This window comes from Ixodes scapularis, unplaced genomic scaffold, assembly GCF_016920785.2.
Source record: "Ixodes scapularis isolate PalLabHiFi unplaced genomic scaffold, ASM1692078v2 PGA_scaffold0__279_contigs__length_252992795, whole genome shotgun sequence".
In the NCBI taxonomy this organism is placed as follows: Eukaryota; Metazoa; Arthropoda; class Arachnida; order Ixodida; family Ixodidae; genus Ixodes; species Ixodes scapularis.
The window spans coordinates 214,656,093-214,677,816 of record NW_024609835.1 but is presented as its reverse complement, the minus strand read 5'-3'; the positions used below and the strand labels follow the sequence as shown (position 1 = coordinate 214,677,816).

General features: G+C 48.1%; 1 pseudogene; it reads right to left on the bottom strand.

The window, feature by feature from the left end:
- Positions 1-8,538: 8,538 nt before the first annotated feature.
- LOC120848585 lies at positions 8,539-8,992 on the bottom strand (annotated as a pseudogene).
- Between the last annotated feature and the right edge of the window lie 12,732 nt (positions 8,993-21,724).

Sequence of the window (21,724 nt, the reverse complement as noted above, 5' to 3'; positions counted from 1 at the left end):
CCTGCACAAACCACGCAGAAAGTTACCGCTCAGTTCAGGCTTATTGGAGCAGTGATGCAACAGAGAGAGGGCATAACGATCCGTTCGCGCTGTGGAGTAAGCTCGATCGCAGCTCGGGCTCCAGAAGGCATGACGGTCAGCTGTTGAACCGATACTGCGTCATCCCCGGAGGTGATGTCCGGAGCGTAGAGCAATGCGTGACCAGCGATTAGGAGGCCCTGGTCGGCTAGTGAATTGCCTCGTTAAGAGCAGTGCCGTCCGCCGTGACTTGCGATGCCCCAGCGTGGCGCGCTGCGGTAAGCCCCACATATTGTGACACCACGCGAACTTGCCAGGCCAGCACCACACCACGCAGATGGGCTCGACTGCTGCGGTGACACCAGGGACTGGGGCAATGGTGTAAAATACATCAAACGTTGACTTTGCGAGTTAGTGGGGTGAGCGAGGTGTCCATTTTGAAAACACCGCGAATAACACACGGACAAGAACGAGAGAACACACAGAACGAGGCGCTGACCTTCAACTATGTATTCGGAAGACATACAGAGAAATTCACGCGAGGACGGCTTCTTCTTTTTCCTCTTCCACCAGCCTTTCGCCATTAGGCACGCAACATTGTAAATCATATCAAATTAAAACACACCAGTACATTGAAGCACACCAGAACAGGTATATCAGTTCAGTTCAGAAAGCGTTTATTGACCTTTGGGGGAGGGAGAACGGGGCTGAGATCGGTGGCTTACAAGCCTGGATCTATGGCCAAGGGAAGGGGTTGAGGGGGGTTAAAGATAGGCGGTGAGCCCCGCATCGTGGATGAAATCCACGAGCGTGGTCATAACCGCCCGACGTTTGTCGGGAGGGCCCTGAGGATGGACCCATTCCTCCATGCTGGATACGTCTGGTGGTATGTGTTTTCGACGAATCTCTTCCAGCTCCGGACAGTCCCAGAGTAAGTGGCTTTGGTCGGCAAGAAGGCTGGGGTCTTGACAGAAGCTGCAATGGGGTGATGTGGGTGGCTTGGTCCAATGCGTCCTGCGTGCCGGTGTGCATGTGGTGTTCGTGATTATCCTCCGGAGCAGCACCGTTGATCCCCTGCCCATTCCGCTCGGGAGCGGATTTACGCAGGGGGTCAGGGCTGCCCTCAGGGTCTGTCTTGAGGATTCTTTAACGAGCTGTTTTGCCTCCTCAGGGTCGTAGTCTGGGTCTTCGCCATCGTCGCCAACCTCAGGCGGGAGCGAGTACCCGTGTTCTTGTAGGTGATTTGGCACACTACTCGGCTCGCGGGGGGAATCCAGATGCGCGCGGGCCATGCAGTGAGCTTGTACGTTGCCCTGAATGTCTGCGTGGGCAGGTATCCAGGACACTTTGATGGTTGTACCGGCTGCAATTAGGTCGGAGGCCATCCTTCGGATTGCCTTAACTCGCTTGTTCGGGGAGTGGCGAGAGCGACATTCTATTAATGCAGCCGCAGAGTCAGTGAAAATCTGTAGGTGTGTCGGTCGGATTTCCTTCTCGATGACGGTACGCAGTGCCAGTTGGATAGCTCCAAGTTCTCCGCCCTTGACCGATGTGCCGCCGGGCAATGTTTCGGCCATGGTGATTCCTAGGCGGGGAATCACAACCGCAGCGGAGCAAATCGGTTTAGGGAAGGAGACGAAAGCCGCATCAGTGTATACTGCGAGCTTCTCGTTGGTGTCCGTCCACTCTTGGACGAGTTTGCAGTGCTGTCGCACTTGGCAAGCTTGCTTGCCAGGGCGACTGGGCCCGGCTCCCCTTGGTACCGGTCGGTCGTCCACGAGGCACACATCGTCGCTCCATGGAGGGTCAACCTCCAAGAGAGGGGGAAGGGCTCTGATATCTGAGCCGATCATCTCTAGGATTTGTCGTCCGGAGGCTGAGTGTTGGAGTCGCTCTAGATGAGCTCGTGCTCTCTCCTCTACGGTTTCTCGAGCCGTGTTGAGCTTCGCGTGTGCCTTGAGCTTGTCTAGCGGTGTATATCGGGGGAGGCCAGTGGCAATTCGAGCTGCGTTGTTGGTAAGGATTTCCAGTTTCTTCCATTGTGTTTTGGTAAGTCGGTAGTGGGGGGCACCGTAGCAGATGCGGGAGACGATGAGGGTTTTCACCATGCGGCGGGCAACTTCCTCGTCCGCGCCTCCTCTGGTGCCGCTGATCCTTCTAATGACGTTTAGTGCTGCCTGGCACTGTTGGGTGACCATTGTTAGCCAAGCCTTTGCGGTGCCATCCTCGTGGAATTGGAGTCCTAGGATGCGTACCTCAGGTGCTGATCTGATCGGTTGGCCCGCGAGAGTCAAGTGAAGAGTTGAGCTTATGTTCGCGTCCCTTTCCCGTCTGGGGGCTATGCCTACGTAGGTTGTCTTATCCGGCGAGGCGGTTAAGCCTACGCTTTGGAGGTGACTTGTCACGATGTCGATCCCCCGTTGGAGGACGCGCTGTTGTTGCGGAACGTTGCCCCGCACTGTCCAGAGGGAAACGTCGTCCGCATAGATGGTGAAGTGGAGGTTGGATACCTGCTGCAGTCGACCGGGGAGACGCGCCATGGCCAAATTGAAGAGAAGTGGGGACAGAACTGTCCCTTGTGGAACTCCTACTTTGTTCGGTTTTGGCGCTGCCAGGTGTTTGCCGATCCGGACCGCGAAGGTGCGAGTCTCGAGGAAAGACTTGATGAAATTTAATGCGCGGCCTTCAATGCCGAGGGCGCGCGCTTCTTGGACAATTGCCCAGTGTGGGACGCTGTCGAAGGCTTTTTTGACATCGATCGCGACGACTGTTCTGATTTTAAATTTCTGTGGAATGGGCTTTGGAATAAGATCTTTGGAGAGTAGGATAAGGCTTTCCTGCGTGCCCAGGCCAGTTCTGAACCCTGTCTGCGTCGGATGAAAGGCTTTCGTCCGCTCCAGATACCAGGAGAGGCGGCCAAGTAGCATTCTCTCCACCAGCTTGCAGACGCAGGAGGTGAGAGAGATTGGACGGAAGTTGGCTAGGGTGGTCGGCTTCTTGCCGGGCTTAGGAATTGGAATAACAGTGGAGAGTTTCCACTGGTCTGGAATGTTGCTAGTGCGCCACACTTCGTTAATGTCTTCAAGAAGCCGAGTTTTTTTGGCTTCTGGAAGGTTTCGGAGCATGGCGGTGGTTATTCCGTCCGGACCTGGAGCGCCGTTTGGTTTCCCGTGGTGTAGAGCGTCCTCCATTTCTCCTCTGGTGAAAGGTTGGTTCATGGGGTCCTTCTCGTTGATCTTGACCCTTTCGTATGGGTCCCCCACAGCTGGTGGGGTGCTGGTCGCCGCTGGCTGGGGGAAGAGCGTGTCTCCAGCCTCTTGCGCCAGCGTTTCAACCGTCTTGTTTGTCGTGAGTGCGAGCGTGAGGGTCGCTGCGCGATCCCTTGTTTTGCCCAGCATGGCTCTGGTGACTGCCCATAGTTTTTGAGCAGATGTTTTTTCCGAGAGCGAGGCACTGAACTCCAGCCACTTTTGCCGATCGAGCTGAACCGCATATTTGCGGGCAGCTACCGTGGCTCTTGTCACCTCCCTCAAGGCTCTCGCGTTTTTCGGGCCTCTTCTGTAGCGTTGTAGAGCCCTCAGCCGCCGAGCCCAGAGATTCAACAGGTGAAGGTCGGGGATGGGAGTGTCGAGCTTTATTTGTTTCTTCGTGGTCGCGGCCAGGAGGGCCTCCTTGATGGACTCGAAGACCGTTGGTGCTGTGCTGCTTTGGAGTTTGCTCCGGTACAGGTCCCAGTTCACGACATGTACGAGCCGTTTCCCTGGCTTGGAGGCCGCCGATCCGTTGAGGGCCAGGACTATCCTGATGGGCAGGTGATCGCTCCCGCGAGTGTCGGCCTCCGGCTTCCAAGTGTGGTTGGCCGTGTGTGGGCTGTTTGTCTAGGTGGTATCTGGGGTGGTGTGTTTCTGCCGAGCGTTGCAGCTCAGCCGTGTCTTCATCCGTGCGGTGTTCATCAGGGTGTAGCGGTGGTGGGTCATTTCATCCAAAAGATTTTGGCCTGCCGAGGTGTCCTGGGCGTAGCCCCACGCTGTGTGTTGGAGGTTGAAGTCTCCCCCGACTATCTTTTGCTCTTTTGGGTAAAGGCCGTCGAGGTGAGCAATCCATCCGTGGTCCCTGGGTTCCCTGAGGGAAGCCCCAGGTCGGTAATACACGGACACCAGAATGACAGGAATGTCTTGCTGGGTGGTTCGGACGGCTACCACTTCCTGATGTTCCGTGCACCATTGCTGAAGGTCGATCTTGTGCTGCGGCCAGTGTTTCTTGAGGTAGACCATGGCTTGTCCTTCCCGGCCTCCGAACTGGCCCGCCCTAACGGACGGTATCGAGGGATTCGCGTAGGACTTATAGCCGGTCAGCTTGACGGTGGTACAGTAGACTTCTTGCAGTAGGTAGGCGTCTGGGCGTTCCTGTGGTTTGTTATGATGCGTGGCTTTGAGTTCTGCGGCACGTAACCGCAAACCTCGGCAGTTCCACTGGGTAACGTTTACTGCCATGCTGGGGGGTTAGGGTTGCTCTGCACGGCAGTGCCGGTCTGGGCGGCGATGGCCGTGAAGAGCTGGAGCAGCATGGCAGGGTCGATGGTAATCGTTGTAGGAGCAGTTAGCTGGGGCGCAGGCTGTTGACCCTTTCCCCGCTTCTTGTGGTAGTCTTGTTGGATGCGCTTTGAGTTGTCTTGAGACCCCTGAGGAGTGGTGCGCCGTCGCGCCGCCTCTCGAATTTTGCGGACAATATCAAGTCTCCTTGGGCAGTATTTGTCTGTAGCCAGGTGTCCATTCTTTCGGCACATTTGGCAGAAAGGGATGGGGGAAGGGCAGGTCGCGTTTCCTTGGTCGTCCATTGTCTCTTCGTGGGGCTTTCCGCACGTGGAGCAGACCTGGGGTTCTGGACAGATGTCCGGCTTGTGGCCGATCTTATGACAGTTGCTGCAGGTCACAGCTCGTGCCCTGTACGGGTGCACCTGCAGGACGCTGCGCCTGTACCAGACGTGTCTGGGTACAAAATGGAATCAGCGCACAAACAACGAAGACACAAGGAAGAGAAATTGACAGGACAAGCGCTGAACTTCAACTGAACGTTTATTGAAAAAGAAACTAGCGAGGAAAACAAACAAACCACCAAATCATCACCCCATCAAAACGTGCTCAAAAAAGCTACCTCTCTCTTAAGTAAAAAAACCCCACGTGTGTTGCGGCACGTGTGTTGGCTTTATCATCCACGCACAAAGAAAGGGCTCCTGCCCTTTGATTCCGCACACTCCAAGTTGGTTAAGAGGAGCATCGCGTCATCTTGTTGGCAGGCGGCCTTAGCAAAATCTTGCCCCCACACGTTGCAGGAGAGTTTTGAAAAGCAGATTGATCGGCTTAGCTCCGCGGGCTTCCCAGCGACAGTTCTGTTGGCGGTAGCAGAAAAGCTACTAAGAAAGGTAAAGACGGGACCCCAACAACCAAGAGACCGGCCAAATAGGAGACCGCAAGTAATCCCATATTTACACAAGGTATCCCACAATCTAAAAAAGATTGCGGGGCGCTATGATGTACCGGTTGTCTTTTCGGCGCCCTGCAAGATGCTGCAGCTATGCCCCAGAGTGGCGGACAGGGGAACGGGAAGGAATAGATGTTCCGTAAAGCACAGAAACAAGTACGTCGAGTGCGCGATGGGGGTAGTTTACAGGATCCCGTTAAGCTGTGGTCGAGTATACATCGGCCAGACTGGCCGATGTGTTAATGACCGAGCACGTGAACACGCGCTTTCGCTGCGATCAACCTCGGGCGGTCACTTGCCTTTACACTGCAGCACTTGCTCGTGCGAGCCGATATTTGATCGCATCTCGATTTTGGGAAGAGGGGCCGATAAGACAGCACGCGAGCTGCTCGAAGCATTTGAGATAGGAAAGGAAGGTGACCAATGCGTCAGCCAAACTTCGGTTTTTTTACTTAAGAGAGAGGTAGCTTTTTTGAGCACGTTTTGATGGGGTGATGATTTGGTGGTTTGTTTGTTTTCCTCGCTAGTCTCTTTTTCAATAAACGTTCAGTTGAAGTCCAGCGCTTGTCCTGTCAATTTCTCTTCCTTGTGTCTTCGTTGTTTGTGCGCTGATTCCATTTTGTAACGATGAACCAACTCGCCTGCATTGCCACTTTGATTCGTGTCTGGGTAGATGGGTTCCCTGGAAGGTGATGAGTGCAGTATTGCCTCCTCGGCTCATCGGCCGAGCTGCCACAATCACTGACCCCTCAGTCTCCAGGCCTGCCATCAGTGAAACATTGTCTTCTCCCTGGTCGATGCCATAGATGACACCGCGGATTTGGTTGTCGCCGACTGGCTTGTACGCCTGGATGGGTAGAGGTGGTTTCCCAGCAATATGGATTTCGGTAATGGCAAGAAGGGTTTGGGCGGTGGCCTCGGAGTTTACCATGACGGTTATCGTGTTGGTTTCCTTGGTGGTTTTAATGGAGACCGCACCCGGTGCGAGCTGGACGGAGGCGGTGATGGCCTCCATTAGCCCTTTTTTTGGGAGAGTTGTGACGTCTGTCTTGGTCTTTGGGCGCAATGTGATTATGTGGCGCTCTTGCGTTTTGGGTTTAGGCGGGGAGTCCACGGTGCGCGTGTTGGATTTTGCGCTAAGGCGTGCTCTCTTGGCCGCTTTTTTCGAAAGCTTTGTCACCCATGGGTGGGGCGAGTTGTGATCGTTGTCGCTGTTTTCTTCCTTGTTAGCTGTGAAGGTGAACAGCGACGTTGAGGCCGCGGCAGCGCCATCAGAGCAAGAGGAGAGCCCACTTGAGGAAGGATTTTGGGCAGCTGTTGCCGCCGACGGGGTCATTTCTGACGACCCCGCTTCCATGTCTTGGTCGCCGGGCGCGTGGTGTTCAATCGCGACGTCGGCGTTATCGAGTTTTTTCTTCGGTGGTTTTCGTGACGGGATGGTAGTGGTTTGCCCCGTGTTAGGCCTGGGAGTAGACGAGGCTTGGTGTGATGAATCCTTAGTCAGGCCGAGTTTCGAGTTGCGTTTCAAGCGGACCTCAGAAATCGCCGTCTGGAGGCAGGCGTGCATGTCTGCTTCGGATACTTGTTCGAGGTAGCGGCCTACCATCGATTTGCAGAAGTTGAGCATACCTTGCGGCAGGGCCTGGGCGGGCTGGCGCTGGGATGCTGTCATGGCGGTGGATACGGCCGGTGTTGGAGCCTGCCGGAACCATGGCGAAGAGGCCGAGCTGATGGGTGTCGCAAGTCCTGGTTGAGCCGGTGGCTGGGCCAAGGACTGGCGTAGAACTGCAGCAAATGTGGCTGCAAATTTGTCGACCATGATCGACTTGGGCGCGCTGGGTTGGGTTGCGGAGCTTCGAAAGGACACGTCCTTCCTAGTCGGCGGTCAAGCGCGCGCTCCAGAACAGGTATAAGTCATCGCGTCCTCTTCCTCCTTTCTTCGTTCTTCGATCTTCTATTTTGATCTTCAATTCTCTAATTAACCCATGTCCAAAAAAAATATTTCAATGTCCACTAGGCTAATGGATATTTGGCTCACGCTCCCGGGTTTTTGTTTTGCTATATGGTAAGCTTCTACTATCTCCCCCGATAGCTGGTCTTTGTGTTTAAACAGCACTTTTGTGTCACTAAATCTTGGTTCACATCCAGAATCACGGCAGTGGACAGCTAAATTGGAGTACGCGTTAACTTTTATGGAGCTGTGGTGTTCGCGGAGAAGAATGTTGAAACAACGTCCCGTCTGACCTATATATGAGTGACCGCATGAGAAAGGTATTTTATAAACGGTCCCCTGTGCACAGGACACGAGCTCCATGCCATGCTGCACGCGACATCCAAAACGTTCTGGCCTACTTTTCCTGCCAGCACGCTTATTAGCCAGGTTTATAATCCTGCTCAGTTTGTTACGCCCTGAACAAATTACGTTGACCCCATACCTCGAACCGACTCCCTTTAACCCGTGTGAAAGGCGATGGATATAAGGAAAAACGGTGACGTTCTTTTCGTCTATCTTGGCTTTTTCTTTGTCAGGTTTTCTATAATCAATCTTGATGTACCAAGTCACTTTGTCGCAGGCTGAAGTAATAACTGAGTCCGGAAAATTAGAGCCTCTGGGTCTAGCGACCTGTGCTGAGAAGCTTTCTTTCATTTAATGAAAACAGGTTTTCGTCAACGCTGACTGTAAGCAAAAATGCGCATTACCGTTTTTGCGAGCTTTGAGTGTGCTGAAAGATAGTCTAGTAATTTCTTCGTCGATCTGGTGTGGTGCATCCAGCATACATGATCTTCATTCACGTCAACAAGGATACCTAAAAACTGGACTTTGTACTCCTTAGGAGTCTCGGAAGTGAAGCGGAGTCCTAACCCTTCCTCCGAGAAACGTCCTTAACACTTCACTTATTGTTGTACTAAAATCCTTTTTCTCTACGAAAACCAAGTAATCATCGACATATCTAAAAACGTTTTGGTGCTCTTCGCCAGCCTGTGCTCAACTTTACCTAGAAAAATACTGCTCAGCATAAGGGCCACTCTTGAACCTAAACACACAGCTAACTTTTGTACATAAAAGTTATCTTGCCAATCGATAAACGTGGATTTTAGATACATAAACAAAAGCTCAAGGAACCCTTCTACTGAGACTCCACTTGTGGTCCTAAACCTCGTTTCATCCGTTGCGTTCAAAAATACATTCATTTACGCTCTTCATGAGCTGATGATGGGGCATAGAGTAATCTAACGTTTCCACATCTATGCTAAATACGATACATCCTTGTTGATTTTTGTCTTTTAAGAATTTTAAAACAGGCATTGAGTTCGGAAGGTTAAAATGGTCATCAATCAGCAGTGAGTCGAGGTGGACTTGCAGATATCCTGAAACTGCCCTGAGCCAGGAATCTCGCTCCGACACTACTGTGCGCAATGATAGTTCTGGTTTATGCGTCTTAGCGATAAAAAATACCTCTCACTAAAGGTTTTTCTCTTTCTTGGCTTCAGCTAAGACCTTTTCCAGGTTTAGGCTACTTAGAAGCTTCAAGGCTTGAGCTTTAACCTTTGCTGACTGTTCCGCGCCCTGCCTGAAGTTCTTTTGTACAGCTGCGTTAGCCTTCTCATCAAAATTACCTTCCGGAAGAATAACAAAAAAGCCCTCTCTGTCGGATAAGAGAATACGGAACCCATTACTTGTCAGATAACCAATAACCGGCTCTAGATTTCTGCTTATAGGGGGCTTCCCTTCGTTTTTTTGACAAAATCCCCACGCACTCCCCGATGTATCTAGGCCTTTGTTCTTCCGCGACCCACGTGACACTTACAGTGATAAAACCAGTTTATCAACCCCGTCAAACCCCAGCTCAAAGCAAAACTTCGGTCCTTTTTTTAAGAGATCTTGGTGCACCTCTGGAACCGACTGCTCTCCAAGGATCAAAATCTTGCTTCTTTAATGAGCGTCTTCTTCTTGACGGAGATTTTAGTCTATTATTGATACAGGCGGAAATCTCGAGGATGCAGTGCGTTAACGGTACATGCCACCCGAAGACAGTCCTTGAAGAAGCTAACTTGATGCCACCACTCGGATCTTAAAACTTGGCACTATCTCCTCGAATGATCCGGCGACGGAACCAACCACCCGGAGACAGCTTGTATTTCTGGTGGGCACATAGACATTTTTACGTACCACGATACCGCCCTGGCCTTGCACACCTAAACGGCGATTAAGATGGATACACATGAAGGGCCCTTCTGCCTTAATCCTGGCGTCGAGGGTACTGAGGCATCGAAAGGTTTTGGCTGGGGTGGCGCCGTGGACTGGCGGTTATCTTGCGGCGGTCGTCGAGTTATGGCAGCGTAGCTCAAAGTCGGTTCCTCTGGCTTCGACGGGTTGATAAGACGTTCAGGTCGCAAAGGTTGGTGAAACATCTCTTGGACGACATCGGCGTGCGATAGTGAGGAAGGGGATCCACAGCGAGGAGCATCTTGCGAAGCTCCTCCCGGACGACTTCACAATTGATGTCGCGAATGCCGGGGATGCTAGGGGTAATATCGTAGCCCGATGCTGAAGAAGCTGCGACGTTCGAGTAACGATAGTAGTGGCTGGCTCTTGCGATGAGGACACGTTCCATATTTGTAGCCTCACTTACGAAATCTCCGACGGTGGATTGGGGGAGGTGGAAGCGAAGTTGCGAACAAGACAACCGAAGATGTAATCCTTTACACATGGCACCAAGATCTCGCAGCTTATTTTTGTTGGTGGCTTGAGGGCCGTCCCGAGCGATCAGGCGCAGAAAATTCTCAACGAAATTGGTGATAGTCTCGTTTGCGCCCTGGGTTTTCCTTCAAAGAACATACTCGGCCCTCCCAAGTCGATGTTAGTTGCTGAAGGTCCGTCTCAGCGCATCCTTGCAGGTGGTCCACGTAGTCAAGGAAGTCTCCCGATTCATGAACCAGTCCCTGGTCGTTCCTTCGAGCGCGAAGTAGACACTGCAGGCGCTGTTCCTCCGTCCATCGGTTGTGCTAGGCCACTTGCTCTTAGAGCTATAGCCAGTCGTCGACGTCTTCATAGGGCTCACCTTGAAAGGAAGCGTCCGTGCATGCAGCGACGGGTAAGACAACGAAAGGTGGATTGTCGTCATCGCTGTCTTATTTGCCTTCTGCGGCGGGGATACAAATTCCGGTGGTTGACCTTTGGTACGGCGGCTTGCTCGGGCGTCGCCGTCCTCTGCAAAGTGTAGCCTTCCGGAGCTGAGCACCCGACTTGGCTTGGATACCCTTACAGAAATGTCATATCTGAACTTATATTTAAAAAAACAGATATGGATATATAAGGAATTGGGCAGATATGGCCAGATATGCACAATCAGGCCATATCTGGATGGATATAGCCATATCTGCCCAATTCCTCATATACCCATATCTGCCCAATCCCTTATATATCCATATCTGCCCAATTCCTTATATACCATATATAGACTGCTTTATATGATCCCGTGTTTGGGTCTGGCAGATAGGGTACCCACCCCATATAAAGCAATTTTCATGTGATGCTCCTTCTGGCATCACATGAAAATTATTGGCATGGGACAGTTACCATACTTTCCAGGTCCAGACATGGGATCATATAATGCATTTCTATGAGTATCCACAAAATGTACATCATACTGCTATCCCACACTGCCCCAAACGTGTGTTCCGTAGATATATCTACAGAATAGGCTGACCAATCTTTATTGGCCTGGTTCGGAATTTGTCATTCCGACAAATATGTATCCTACAAAGATAGAATGTAGGCGATCGCTAGCTCTGAAACATTGTAACATATCATTCGACGTCGGAAAGTCACAGCCCTTTGGCGGGATTGGTTGTCAAGAGAGCAGACCGAGAGTATGGTTGGCAAAATAAGTTTTATACATGAAAGCGTGAAAACTCCAAACAAGCACTTCCCTGTTCAAGAAAAAATTATAAGTAACAAAACTGTAATATCACACGGACAACCATTAAAATAAACTAAAAATGTAATAGCACACAGACACCTATTAAATAAAACAAACGAAAGGCAACAATTAAGCTGTAAACTATACGGAAGTTCCAAAGTCGGTGATTCTTACTCACAGAGTCACAGTCCTGATTCGACTCTCCGGTCGAGCACAGAAGTTTTGGCAAGGGCTTGATTGCTAGCCTCGTCGTTGAAGTCCTTCCTTGCACCGTGTGATGTTCAAAGCCCCCAGTCGCTCCTCGCTGGCCTCGTTTTTCCGTTCGGTCGCCAAATCTTCCCGTGTGGTTAACACGTCACAAACGCACACAGACACCGTTGTTCGCCGCGGAAGCAATACAAGATGAAAAGGTCGTTACTGCTCCTTGAACACGACGAGGTCACCACTGTTTCCCGGCCTAGGAAATGACGAGGGCATCATATCTTTAACTAAAACCTCATAAAAATAAAAAAATAAAATCATGAACACATAAGAAACAAAAACAAAAGGACTAAATCACGAGGAAAAAAATGAAATAATGAACACAGAAGTAAAAAGAATAAAAACACGAAGGACTTACACAGACAGCCACATTAGTTCAGTTAACAATAACGTTTAATTCTGATAAAAAAATATTCCTGCTGCACTAAAGATCACCAATATGGTGTGTAAACTAGGCCACCTTGAGCAAAGCAGGAATAGTTGTGATCATAATCAAATGTCATTGCGAACTCAAAAAGTGTGGCTGCCTGCATAAGTCATTGGTATTACTATTCTTCTGAATTCCGTGTTGATTATTGTGGCTGTTTGGGACCAGGCGGAACTTCGTGGTGCTTTTTCCATTCTGACCTTACTTCGGAAAGCCTCGTACCCATAGAAAAACCCACTAACTTCTCTACATAATCCCAACTCCTTCTCAAAAAAAAAAAAATTGTGTGTATGTTTATACACTCGGAAGTTAGCTTCCCTCGGTGGGCGTCTGCTGTCTCAGCTGTAGAGTAATTTAGCCAGCGCGGTAAAACCGCTAGCCCGGGGTCTTTAACGCGCACCACGCAGTAGTGATACACAACCGCACGCCGGTACGATGCTCATCCAGATCGAAGCGGGCAGGGGCGGGGATCCACTCCTTCTCCTTGCTTCCCTTGAGGCACTGACAAATAAAAATCAAAGGTTGGGTCCATTATGTTAACGCAATATACTTCAAACACGTAGCATGAGTGCTGACAAGATATTTGCTGCCGTCAATCTAGATAAGCTTGTAAATTTACATGCTAAATAACAAGTAACTTAAAAGCTGAAATATATTTCGATGGAACTACAAAAAACGAAGACTAGCTCTGCAAATATAGTGCTATCTAGTACACCATAATTGAGTAGAATCGGATTATAGCGTCCCCCTTACAAAGACTGGAGCAAAACAAGTATAGACTCTGCCGTGCCACTACAACAGAAACAATGGTATTGTGATCTCGTGGAGATCAGTTCGGAAAAATTGTGACAGGCTTTGGAACGAAAAATATGCCAATGTAATTATTCATTTTTGCATATTCTACGGTGACAGTGCAAGGAAACAATCACACACCAGATACTCAGAGAGACAAGCACAAGCGCTGAACGTATAACTCTTGTGTATTCGACTACTTCATTATTCTCTTCAACGTCAAGGTGGACCTTCCAGATCGTGATAAGCAGAAGAAATAGCACAAAATAGAAGAAAAAAAGCTAAAGACGAGAGAAGAGAAAAGGAAAAGACAAAATAAAAGTAAAGAACGAAAAAGAACACTCTTACACTTCATCCCTCTCCCTCACCCCTATCGTTTAGATAGAAACTGGAGCTTTTTGGTCGACAGCGCTATAGAAGGACTACTTGCACACTTGTCCTTCAGGTGCTCTATTCTTTGCGCTTTCATTACTTCTCCTGTCAGTGGGTCTCAAGTCGCATCTATTACGGAACAATTTTCAAAATGTGCCATGCAACCACAATCCTGACAGTAGATTCCCAAATGTCCAGCAAAAACTCGATGGGTATTATAAAAATGCTTCAAACGATCATTCAAACACCCGCCAGTCTGGCCTACATGCTCCTTACCACACTACTTATGTAGACCAGACTGGCAGGTGTTTAAATGATCGTTTAAAGGAGCATTTTATAACACCCACTGAGTCGCCGCTGGACATTTGGGAACCCACTGTCCGGATTGTGGTTGTGTAGTACATTTTGAAACTTGTTCCGTAATAGGTAAGAGTCGAGACCCATTGACAAGAGAAATAATGGAAGCGTAAAGAATAGAGCCTCTGAAGAACAACTGTGTAAGTAGTCCTTCTATAGTGCTGTCGACCAAAAAGCTCCAATTTCTATCTTAAGGATAGCAGTGAGGGAGAGGAATGACTTGTAAAGGCTTCCTATTTTAATTTTTTTTTCGGTTCTTTTTTTGTGTTCTTCGCTTTTTTTTTCTTGTATTTCGTGCTATTTCTTCAACTTATCACGTTCTGGAAAGTTGATCCAGACGTTGAAGAGAAGAACAAAGTAATCGAATACATGAAAGTTTTAAGTTCAGCGCGTATGCTTGTCTTGCCGAGTATCTCGAGTGTGATTGTTTCTCTGCGCTGTCACCGTAGAATACGGTTCACCAACTCGCCTAAGTGTCGATTCTATCATTTCTGCAACATTAAAATGACTCTGAAAGTGCGAGCACCTACAGGGTGTATTCACGCAAGTCTTGCAAGTGTTGAATTGTAGGTACAGCGCCCTGGTTGTGTCCATGTGCGATATATGATCAAATAACAGAGACCAATAGTGCAAAGTTCTCCGAAAACCAATCGGCGCGGTGGCGAGCGGCAAGAGTGGCACTGTTCACTACTCTCGCCGTTCGTTCGCCACTAACAAGTGCACCAATGGGAAGGCTTCAGCCATTATTGGGAACACTAAATACAAATACAAAATACAAATACAACACACACATCAATACTGGATGCTAGTATTGACGCACTTCTGTTGGGGTTCTGTGGATATTTATACAGCGTGTAGTTGGTCAGCCATTTCAAAGTTGCGATGAGTTGCTCGCTGTAGATGATCAATTTAGCCAGTGCAGTATGACTGCTAGCCTGGGGTCTTCAACCTGCACCACGCAGTAGTGATACATGACTGCACGCCGGTACGATGCTCATCCAGATCGAAATGGGCAGGGGTGGGGATTGAACCCAGGATCCTTAAGTTCTGCAGCGCAAGCTTTCGCTCCACGTGCTCCGAGTTGGTGTGCGCTAGCCCAGTCAGCCACCGATCCCCCAACGCAAGGCAACGCAACGCACTACTGTTGTAAACTCATAATTCCGCTTACGAATGAAAGGCTCAATTCCCCTACAGGCTTTCATTCCACGTGAGTGGCATCAGAACTGCTAAAGGCCAGCCCATAAATACTGTCTGTGTTAAAAACAATCCTAGCAGCAATAAGTTGCTATTATATTGCTCAATATATAGAGCACCTTACCATGAACAGTCTTGGCAGTCTTCCATGGAGCCAGGACTTCACCAGAGAAGACTGACCTTCTCTGTCGTCTCAGGTCACTCACATCCAGACGGCGAAAGTGAATGCCAACTTCTGCTTGGCAAGGGCTGCAGTGAGTATAAAGATGAAAACACAGATTAGAATATATGATAAGAAATATCATGGACCAACTTGAAAAAAATTCACAAAAAGACAAGGACAAAAGGAAAGGAACACGTAGGACGCAGACTGGTGCACAATGGCAACTCGATTTCTTGAACACAAAATAAAAATAACTAAAAGAGAATGAGATAAATCAGAAAGGCTGTACTCGGAGAATGTGAGCTTCAGGAACTGGGGCGTGAGGCAAAGATGTCAGGTAGATTGTTTTACAGACACTCTAGAATTAACAACAGCCTTCCCATGCAGTAAGGTGGTCATTCATTCTGATTGAACATCTTGAAAAATAGCACACAAAAAACAAGGAATAAAGGAGAGGAATACATACACTACATACCAGTGCACACTCCCAACGCACATAGATTGCAAAAGAAAAAAAAAAAAAAGATAAAGAATGCGGAAGGAGCTTTAGCAAAAGTTCGAACAGGTCCAAGTGGAATGTGCTAATTCACCCATAGGCATAAGACTGTAAAAACGATTTCCTCGGCAGCTCAGGTAACAGACGGATGTGCAGACACATTGTCTGTTACCTTCACCGACAAATCTCTAGGCTGAAGTTTCGTTACTTACTTTATAACAATTCATCTGGTCTATCAAGTGACACTTATCTTCGCCCTGTGCCACAAAGGTCAGCTCGACTAAATCACTCCAAAGTCATATGTCCATACTATGCCAGAACTAACCTTTTTCAGAAGTCATTTTTCCCTAACACAATTGAACAATGGAACTGTTTGCCGTCATTGCTTGTGGAATGTACAAATGTCAACCAATTCGAACACTTATTGCCTAAACTCCTTTTGTAACCCTCCCCTCCTTGGGCAGCGCCGTTGCCTGCAGTATATGTAAATAAATAAAAATTGTCAGCCCATACTACGAATAATAAAGGCCTATAATAATTATCTTGTATGCTTTTTAATGGTATCTGCTAATTATTCATGTTTTTCCTAAGGATGACATACACGAGCAGTGTAAACAGTGCATAGGTAGGTGACAATCCATCATAGATTTTAGAGACAGATTGAGCTGTTTTTATGTATTAGCCATCCATCTGTTATCTTAACTGACATGAAAATTATGTCTTTTTTTTTAATCTGCTCTTGCTAACAGGTGAACGCCCGTTCACGCTCTTGCGACCGAGTACGACTGAGAGAGACGAGATCTCTTAAAACTTTTCAAATGTTTTTAGAATGACGGAACACTCTGGCATTGTGACGCCGTCCATGCGGTAACCCTGGAACTGCATTTCACAAGAGCGAAGGTTTTGCGGGATTTCCGAGGTGAAATGTGCGTAATACCCATTGAAAGGCTCGTTTACAACATTGACAAAAGTTTTTCGAGCCAAAAAAGAAAGGATAATGGGCGAGAAATAAAAAAAGTGAAAGCCGTTTACAACTCCCTTTAACAACGAATTAGAGCGCAGCTCTTGAGGAGGAGGAGGGAAGGGTACTGGGGGGTGAAGTGACCTGGGGGGGTCACGTGACCTTGGGGAGTCACGTGACCATGCCAATAATGTCATCAGTGACGTCACTGATGACGTCATCAGTGACGATGACGATGCGGACTCCGATGACGTCATCAGCGATGATGACGATGACGATGCGGATGTCGGTGATGTCATCAGTGACGTCACTGATGACGTCATCTGTGATGATGACGATGACGATGCGGATGCCCCCCGAAGTCACGTGACACCCCCAGGTCACGTGACCCCCGCCGAGGTCACGTGACCTCCCCGATGACGTCATCGTCACTGATGATGTCACCGGCATCTGCATCGTCATCGTCATCATCACTGATGACGTCATGTGACGTCACTGATGACCTCACAGGTATCCGCATCGTCATCGTCATCATCACTGATGACGTCATCAGTGATGTCACTGATGACGTCATCTGTGATGATGACGATGACGTTGCGGATGCCCCCCGAAGTCACGTGACACCCCCGGTCACGTGACCTCGGCGGGGGTCTCGTCATCGTCATCGTCACTGATGACATCACAGGGATCCGTATCGTCATCGTCATCATCACTGATGACGTCATCAGTGACGTCACTGATGACCTCACCGGCATCCGCATCGTCATCGTCATCATCACTGATGGCGTCATCAGTGACGTCACCGGCATCCGCATCGTCATCGTCATCAGTGATGATGACGATGAGGATGCGGATGCCGATGACCTCATCGGGGAGGTCACGTGACCTCGGCGGGGGTCACGTGACCCTGGGGGTGGTCACGTGACCTGGGGGTGTCACGTGACCGGGGGGGGGGGGGTCACGTGACCTCGGGGGGGGGGGTCACGTGACCTCGGGGGGTCACGTGACTTCAGGGGGTCACGTGACTTCAGGGGGTCACGTGACTTTGGGTCACGTGACCTTGGGGTGACCTTGGGGGTCACGTGACCTTGGGATGACCTTGGGGGCCACGTGACCATGGGATGACCTTGGTTACGGCGACGCCGACGCCGCTCAAGCCGGGAACGGGCCCCTAAGAGCTGCGCTCTAAAGAAAATATGCTGGACCGCCGAGTTTACACTGCTTCCCAATAGATGGCGCCAGTGTGTTCTCCGGTTTAAGAAGTTTTAAGGAACCCAGGTTTAAGAGGTCGCAAGAGTGTGAACGGGCCTTAAATCAGCGCTTTCCACTTGGGCCTGTGTTTGAGCTCCTTCCGCATACATTATTTCTCCCTTCTCTGATTTATACGAGTTCAGTCTGCGCTCGCTTGAGGTCTACGCGTTACTCTCCCTGTCTCCTTGGCTTTTTGCAAACTATTTTTCAGGGTGTTCAATTAGTACCAGCTCACCACATTACTACAATCATGCCACAACTAAAAACAATTACAACTTGCACCATTCGCTCAAGGCAGTACCACACGAAAAACAGGGATGTGGTAAGGTATATCTAACACTATATACTTACACTGAACAAAATATAGATACCAAAAACTGGCGAGACACTACCTTAATTGAGGACATGCATGTACATTTCCCTAGAAGCTCGTAATTAATACTTGAAAGCCTCTAAAAAAACACCAGTAGGAAGAGAATAAATGCTTCACCATTTAAAGCAGCCTGAGTGTTTCTGGAGTTGTGAAATTCGTTACACGTGCGTTGGATCATAGGAAACATGTGTACAGCAAATGATCTTTAGAGCTCGACATTTCGCGAGGAATAAATGCCCGCGTCAAAAATTATTTCGCGGGCACAAATTTTTGCGATCGGAAGTGGTATGCTATGCATTAATCACCACGGGGTAAATTCATCGCGGCACCAATATTTGGCAATTTTTTTTCTGGGTACGAACTGCGAAAATGAAGGCGTCTGCAGACGACTGGGGCGGCTGAAGCTAAGGACTTGCTCGATCAATCAATCACTGTTTTTGTCGGGTCCAGCTCTCAGCACGCAAGTACGGAGAGTTGAGTCGGCGATGGAGGGGCACCGCGCTCTTCCAGACATTCTAGCTTACCAGTAAACAATACGGCGGAGGGAGGAAATCAACACCCCCCCTCCTCTTCCGCCTTTCCCCCCCCCCCCCCCCCCCCCCAATCCGTCTCCCAAAGAATTCCGCCGCAACTGATCGACCTTAAGCGAGTAGACAGCCTCTGCATCGGGGAAAAAAGAAAAAGAGCCTCGCATAACACCATTCGCGCACAATTAGTAATACTGGTAAAAGCAAGCGATCTGCAGACAACAACAAGCCTTTTGAACGCAAGAAATAATCTAGCCCCAAACGAACAAAACACGAACTTACTTCGATCCCTTGTCATGATCTTGCCTGCTGAGCAGATTTGACGTAGTTCCACGTCCCACAGTCGCTTCGGTCTTTGTCGGACACACTTGAAACTACGGCAAACTCCACGCATCACCACTAATCGGGTAATTGGACCGTTAGCCGGCCGTCAACACAGGCATTCAAACGCACACGGCCGGCAAAAGGTGCGAAACATAGGCCGTTGCTTCGATGATATTGTATTCGTATCTTCAACACGTTTTAATAAAACGATCAGCAAACCGTATTATAAAACTCATAAAAGACACAGCAATGATAAATTATTGTGCACGTCAATTTCGCCACAATAATATGAATAAGTCCTGAACATGTTGCAAAATAATAAATCCGAAACTAAGCCTGCAATTGTAAAAAAAAAAATTTAGTAGACATGTAATCTTCTAGAAAGGGAGCGGAAGTCATTCGGGCGGCGGTAGTGTAGCGTGTTTACGCTCTGCTTATCTGTGCTTGTGGTCGTAGGTTCGAATCGCAGTAAGCGCTATTTGTGTTCGTTTTCATTTTTAAATTTTTTCTCACCTTTTAGTATTATTTTGTTTTATTTTGTATTATTTTATTTTATTTTATTTTATTTTATTTTATTTTTTTATTTTGTTTTATTTTGTATTATTTTGTATTATTTTGTGTTATTTTGTTTTATTTTGTATTATTTTGTATTATTTCGTGTTATTTCGTATTATTTTAAATATTTTTATCAACTCTTGAATTAGTTTTTATTATTTTAAATTTTTTCTCACTTTGTGTATTAGTTTTTATTATTTTAAATATTTGCTATGTTTATGCTGTCGTCGGCACCGTTCTTCAGGGTAACAATCACGCAGAAGGTGAAAATAAAAAAGTCCGAGCCCACATTTGAATTGATGCAATTCAGAAACCCTGGCCCTCTTGTTTTGCCGGGATGATTCGCTCCCTCCGAGCTACTAGGTGGGTCAGTGTAGTAAACAAACAGCGCAAGTCCTTTCAACGAAGAAATAAAATTAATAATAATGGGTACACTTAGAGCAAAATTGGAAAATGTAAGTGTTAAAACTGCCAGAGTGATGAAGCCAAAGTTTGTCATGAAAGCGGTAATCTTCACCCACAATTGAAATACAAATACCGCCATTTTAAGGCAGTAATTTGGTTGAGCTCATAGCTCATAAGCACATCTCTTAATTTTCTGACTTCCGGAAAGTAGTATTTAATTTTGCTCTGGTACATCAGCGCTATCCCCCGCGTGCCGCTAAGCCTTACTTATACAGGTTGCGCTCCGCAGTTTTACTTATTGTTCGGCCTAAACGCTTTTTTATTCCTGAGATTCAAGTACAGCGCGGATAATTAAACTAGCTTTCAGAAATGCTATCGTTCGGCATTGTGACATTTATTTTTCGTAGTGTCATTCACAAACCCAGCAGTGTGTACATCCACAACGCATTGGTGTTCCTCGCTTTTTTGAGTAAAGAAAAAAAGTTTTTATATTCGCGTTCCTCTGGTACGGTACGTCGTATGACATAAGCTATTAAAGAGACAGATTTCGTTTGGCTATGTGAACATTTAAAATATTTCTCTCAGATGATCGTAACTACCACATAAAACAGTCAATTCCTGCCTGAAATAGCATATTTTCACACTAGATTAAAATCACCAATAAAATGATCTCTCAGGAGATTTATGTACCTCTCGTAGCGTCATAAGCAATAAACACATCTCTTATTTTTCTAGTTTCTAGAAAGTAATGTTTGTTATTGTTTTTGTAGCTCAAAGCGCGTGCTCAATCATGCCACGTCTTTTTTCTTTTTTCATTCGAGGCTTCGTTATACCGTTTTTATTTTTTTTATCAGAGCCAAACACGTGCGTATAACGCCAGACCTGAAGTACAGTACATCAAATTAAACTCACTTCCTGAAAAAAGTATCGTTCGGCGTTGTAAAATTTAATTTTCGTGGCGTAGGGGGTCAGATTCTCGAATCCTGGACTGCAAATTTTTCTCACGGCATTGGTTTTTTTTTTTCGTGTTTTCGCGATAAAACACGTCAGCCTTGCCATGGTAGGATCAAATACGCCAGCGGCGGCAGTCATTTACGAAGGATTGATCAACGCAAACATTTCCACTCGCTACATATGAATCGCCGCAGTTCGTCGGAATCTCAATGACGTGACTGCATAATGAAAAAATGCAAAAAAAAAAAAAAACGATGCCGGTCAGTAAACGGAAGTTTCCGGGGCTCGCCAGCCTGCGAACAGCAAAGCGCCGATGCCGGCCAGTCACTGAACTTCCATGTAAATACTGCCCATCAGAGACAGTAAAATACCGATGCCGGCCAGTTACTGAACTCCCATGTAAATACTGGCCATCAAAGACAGCAAAATACCGGTGCCGGCCAGTTACTCAACTTCCGTAAATACCGGCCATCAAAGACAGCAAAAGACCTATGCCGGCCAGTTACTGGAACCTCCATGGAAAGACTAGCCAGCAAAGACAGGAAAAGCCCCGATGCCGGCCAGTCACTGTAACTTCTACGGCTGGACTGGCCAATGAGCAAGACGAAACCCCGACGCCGGCCGGGGCCTGTAGCTCCCCGGTGCCCATGGCCAGGCGCTGCCATCCTGTTACCATGGGCGGGCCGGCGTAGTTCCGATACCGGCCGACGCGGAGTGCTACCTGCATCTACATGTTGACTGGCACCATATAGTGCCATATACAGGAGTATCAGGCATCCTATACTGTTATATATGGCAGCCACTGGCACCATATATGACTTTATCTGGCAATATATGTCGTCATATATGGTGTCATCTTACCATATCCGTCCTGATTTCAGCCCCTGTA